Genomic DNA, 5,818 nt, shown 5'->3' with positions numbered 1-5,818 from the left:
TACAGTTACGATTGCTAAACGACACTGGGCACAACTGAAGCCATGTGCATACCTGCACGAAAATCGTCGTTTTGGATGGGAAATTGTGACGCGAATCGTGTAGATTCTCATAGTAGCGCTAATATGGCACCGGTGCCGTAACGACCGTTATCTACCGGACCGAATTGCAAGTAGATTTCGGTGCTTTATTTAGGTGCCACTGAAATGCCTGCACTTCTCTCTGATGCTCCGCTTGTGGTTAACAACATGGGATAACTGTGTATGAGTTTTGAAAACGGTGTTCAAGCAATGAAAATTTAACTAGAGTTTGGTCCACATAAACTGCTGCTGTGCAGACTGTAGTTAGAGTTTTGCACATGTAGCTCCAGCTGTGCCCACTGTTGTTTAGCAATCAAAAAACACTGTAAAATAAATATGTGTGTATATTTGTGACTAGTCTCGCATTGCCAGCACTATCTCCACAGTGCTAAACCACACATACATTGTTACTCTGCTAAATAGCCTCAGGAAGGAACTTGTTTTGGAGGAACATTTGCACCCTGCAAAGAAAATGCCACATACCATATTAAATTAAGTTATTTGTTGACACAATATAGTAACATGGGCTATTTAAATTAGCTGGATACATGGTTAAACCTTGTTGGCTCTTACCCGTGTGTACCTCGTCCACAGCAATCCCACCAATCGGTCCCAAAACGTCCCAGTCAGAGAGGAAATGCCCTAAACATATTCTTTGTAAATCTTTCCCATTATTTCCCGAAAGAACCGACCAGGCCTGCCTTGTTGCACCATTCATATTTTCTGCAAAACCTGACATTTTCAGCGTTTAGTTTGCTAGCTCGAAGTTTGTTGATGTTTCCCGAAACAAACAGTTTTGCAGGCGAGGGGCATCCGGTACTGGATGTCCCGGCGATTATCCAGCAAATGAACTGTCGTTGATCCAGACTAATATGTGACGGACATTCAAGGTTTCTGCAGAATACTGCATTAGAGCAAGTGAGGGTTTACTACTTATTTACTGAGAGACAGTACAGGTATCAAAGTGTAAATCCTGAGATACAGTCCAAGGCCTCTGTAAACCATTTCTGATCTGTGCACGTGTGCTTGTGAAGGACACCGGTATCAGCAGAGAGGGGTGGGGTGGGAGGGTGAGACGATGACCTGATGAGAGATGGACAGATAAATGGACAGATAGATGGAGACAGAGACAGAGAGAGGGATCGGCTGAGAGGATTAGAGGAGCAGAGGTGGTGCTCATGATACACTACAAACACACACACATGCTCGGTATGGCAGATTTACAGCTGAGGACAGTTTCCTGTGCAGCAGTCACTTTTATCTATCTGATAGAAAAGATGACCACAGCTACCGACCCTAAACCTTGTCTTTGTGTATCTGTTCAAATGTTGAATGGCTCAGCTTCTAGAAGAAAGTCATGTAGCAGATATTTCAGAGATGATGGATATTAAACCCAAGAAACGTGAACAAAAACGTCCAATGAAGGATTGAACGGAGTCCCGGAAGCTACCAGCTACACAGGAAGTGATGTCAGGACTTTGGTTCTTTATGGCGTAACACGGAGCAGCGTTGTCGCGGTGACATCAGAGCAGAGCCGGGGGGGGGGGGGACACAGTGAGAGACCAGCTTCTGCTGTGGGTTCTCTTAATGAGCACAGAACTCATTCAATAAACCGTTTGCTTCTTAATTAATGCTGTAATTAGACTTCCTTCCTCTCCCTGCCACACACACACACACACACACACACACACACACACACACACACACACACACACACACACACACACACACACACACACACACACACACACATTGCAGGTGTGCCTCCCCCTGACAGTTGGATATTATCCACAAAGACTCAGATTGAATAAATTCATTAGTGGCCCTTAATGGCCATTGAGAATTAATTAATGAGTGTAAAGGGCGGGAGACACTGAGGGAGAGAGAGACTGAGGGAGAGAGAGAGAGAGAGAGAGCGAGAGCGAGAGAGCTGAGCAAAGAAAAGAGTCCCCTCATTCAACTGGTCCTGACGCTCATTTCACTTCCTAACCCTGTTCAGTCTGAGAACAAATCAATTAGAGTTAACCAAATTATAACACAACAGAAACACAACTACATCACCAACTGGAACACACAAACAAAAGCACAAAGCAAAATGCAGTGCTGTGTGGCCCTAAAGAGAGAGTACAGTGTGGCAGATTATCTGACCACAGTGACTGACATGAATCAAAGAACCGACCCAGTGAGCACAACCTTTCCATCGAGACCGGCCGATACAAACAATCATGGCTCCCCAAAAAGGAGCCATTCTGCCAGCTGTGCAAGAAAGACAACGTTGAGACAGAGCTGCACTTTCTAATAGAATGCACAAAAATCCAGCCAGTCCAAACTAAATATCTTCCCAAATTCAAACACAAACATCCCGAATTTGACTAAATATGCAACATAAACAAAATGCCAATCCTGTTGGGAGAGCACACAGAGAGCTGCAGTCTATCAGTCAGCCCTGAGTTTCTCTAACATTATTATTATTAATCAGATGGAGTGGACATTAAACGGCCTTTACCCTACCAGCTCCTAAGTGCAAAGTCTGTGTAATGTCCGACTGAGCCGGAGAGTTCACAGCGAGCAAATGGGCGTGCCGATGACATTTCTATCAGCGCAAAACTGACAAATAGAAAAACATCTAAAGGCAAAGAAGAAGAAGGAAGGTGATTTACACGAACGTGCCAACGAAAATGTCTAACAGGAGAGACGACGAGATTCAGGAACTTCTGTCTGTTTACGACCAAATTGGGAAGCTGCTCTATGACCACGCTGTAATCTGCTGAGTCATGTCCTGCCTCCTGCACGCTCTACCCAGGCGCCACCCCTCGCCTAAACCAAACGGAGGATATCCAGGAAGTGAGAACGATCTGACACGGACAATCTCCTGTTGGTGCTCCATGTTGGTGCTCCATGTGCATGTCCCAGGACCTGGTTCCTGGGACATAGTCCGGAGTTCATATGTGATGTCAGAAGTATACAACCCATTCTAAAAGCTCAAAAGGTTCTCGTGGTGAAATTCGTTTTATATAACGTTTGTTATATATCTTCATTTGATAATGAAATAAGCACCATTCACAAATATTTAACAACAAACATTTTCCTTTTTCTCCCTATATCTAATATACATCTAATATATATATATATATATATATATATATATATATATATGTTATATGTATATATTTATATATATATATATGTGATATATGATATATGAGGGGTCTTTAAAATAAATTACTAAATGGTCCCATGTTGTTTTTGGGTTGACCCTCTAATGGAATATATTTAATCTTTTGTAATTTAAGGAATAGCATCATTCCTTAAATTCATCGTCAGCGTCATTCATCCAAGCCCATTCCCACTCCAACCAAATCCTCCTCTGAGCAAAAAGAGCACAACACATCTTTAATTTATTCTCTCCCTTGGAGCTCCAGAAGAGGCCATTTCTGCACTGGGTTGAATCTCTTTGTCAAAGATGCCTTCAGATAAAGTCTGAACTACAGACCATTAGACTATAACAATGGTCAGGTCTGCCTCTTCTTTGTGAGAGACCACGTATTCCGTTTACACAAGGGGAGATCTCAGACAGTCTGGCCTTAATGTCAGTGATTAATAGCCGGGTCTGATTCCATCCCATTCAGTCAGATACAGCTGGACTTAAAGCTGCATGTATCAGTCGTTGCGGTCACAGTGTTTCAAACGACTGTATGTTATGCGAGAGGGGTCTATCCTGGTGGTGTGAACTATCACTGCTCCCCTCAGCTCTGCAGAGCGCCGTAGCAGCTGTTAGCTCAGTGCTTTTGGTTACACGGCAGTTCACAGTTTTTGGTTTAGTCTCACAGCTCCCATCAACCTGCTGATATAGCGTCGGTACCAGGCCTGCTCAGTTGCAAACAGCAGACCGACAGTCACAGACCAGCAGGCTAACACTTAGCTACTATTTGGCCAGCTGCCGAAACGGAGCTCAACGGTATTTCCAAGAAGGAAAATGTTTCAGATCATTTACAGAAATACATCTATATGTTTTTACACTTGATAAATGACTTAAAATCGTGTGTCATTTGCTGCATTTCTGTGTTTGATATAAGCGAATATCTCTTGGTTGGAACACATAACCTTTGTGGACATTTTAATCACAATGCTTCACTTGTTCTAACATGTTATAGATTGATAGATTACAGTTCCATGTTTCACCAGCTGAGCTTTACTTTAAAGTCTCTGTAGGGCTGGCACACATGAAATGTAATTTATTTGTGGGATCAGCCGACCAATCAGAGTGACTTATGAAGCTGGAAGTTCAACCAGGGACCTTCATCAGCAATCTACACACACACACACACACACACACACACACAAACATAACATACACACACACACACACACACACACAAACACAGCTTTTATCTGTCTGCAGCCTTTTATCCAATCACTTCACGCCACATTCTTCTTCCTCTTACTCTCCAAGTAATCTATTTTCAAGTGATTTTTATCCAATCACAGCAATTCTTTCTTTCTTTATGGTTGTACTATGTATATCAAACAACCCAAAATATCCTGTTCCATTTACACCAAAAACAGCATAATAGGGGTGTCCAACTCCTGAACTCCGAGCCCCCCCCCCCCCCCCCACATGCACACATACACACACACACACACACACACACACACACCTCCCAAATCTTGGATTGCACTACATTCCGTAGATTGATAACTGATGCATTCATTCCATTCCCTTTCTCCCTCCCTTTTTTACTACTATTTATGTATTATTGTATTGATTATGTACTGTATATGTGGGAATGTGCTGCTCTTTGTGCCATTGAATTGCCCCCTGGGGATGATTAAAGTGATTTGAATTGAATTGAATTGAATACATCAGGATAATACAGCATATTAATTCACAGTAAATTGACACAGTCATAACTGTCTTTGAATGAAGCTGGGGGAAAGAGAGACCATTGATTCCTGTTTCACTGTCCTGTGCTGCCATCTTGTGGATTAACAAAACACTGCAACATACAGGTAAATTAGGAAACACTATGAGAGCTTTAAAAACTACAAATACCTCACAGCATGAGCATAAGATCGTAAGAATGAACCAGAGTGTGTATACCGTTACATGTTGTGTTAAACTGTCTGCCAGCACATCTTTATGACGTCATAATATTGTCTCTGTGCCTCTGAGATGACAAACAGTGAATACAGCTTTAAATGTCATATAGGCCTAATGACTTATGGTAAATATACAAGAACATTGTAATGTTAAGACAATACAATGGCTTCCAGGTAATGCATGCAGATGGATCGGTAGATACAACACACACTGTTTAATTGTTTAAATGCAAAAGATTGTCTCATGTGATGGCTTGTCTCTCTGACATCAAATGCTGGATGTCACTAAATGTCCTCGGCTCAATGAGTCCAAATCTGAGGTCCCTCGTTTTTTTTGAATGAGCTTAATATATAGCACCATTTCTTTCTTGAACAAATTAAAGTGAGGTTTTACTTTGGCAAATTTACATTTATGAATGTAAAACAATTTTATGAGATTGACGAGAAAATATTCTTTATCATATCATTCATCGAATTGTATCTGACAAAAACAAATATTACATTTTCCAGCAAAAGTTCAAAGTTACAGGTAATATTACCCAAGATGAATCTACACATATCTTGCCACAGTGTGTGGGTATGTTTCATAGACTGTTAATATTACTATTTACAGTCTATGGTGTGTATACATTTCCAGAAG

The sequence above is a fragment of the Perca fluviatilis genome, chromosome 10 (assembly GCF_010015445.1).
Source record: "Perca fluviatilis chromosome 10, GENO_Pfluv_1.0, whole genome shotgun sequence".
NCBI classification, from domain to species: domain Eukaryota; kingdom Metazoa; phylum Chordata; class Actinopteri; order Perciformes; family Percidae; genus Perca; species Perca fluviatilis.
Note: the sequence above shows the minus strand (reverse complement) of the source record.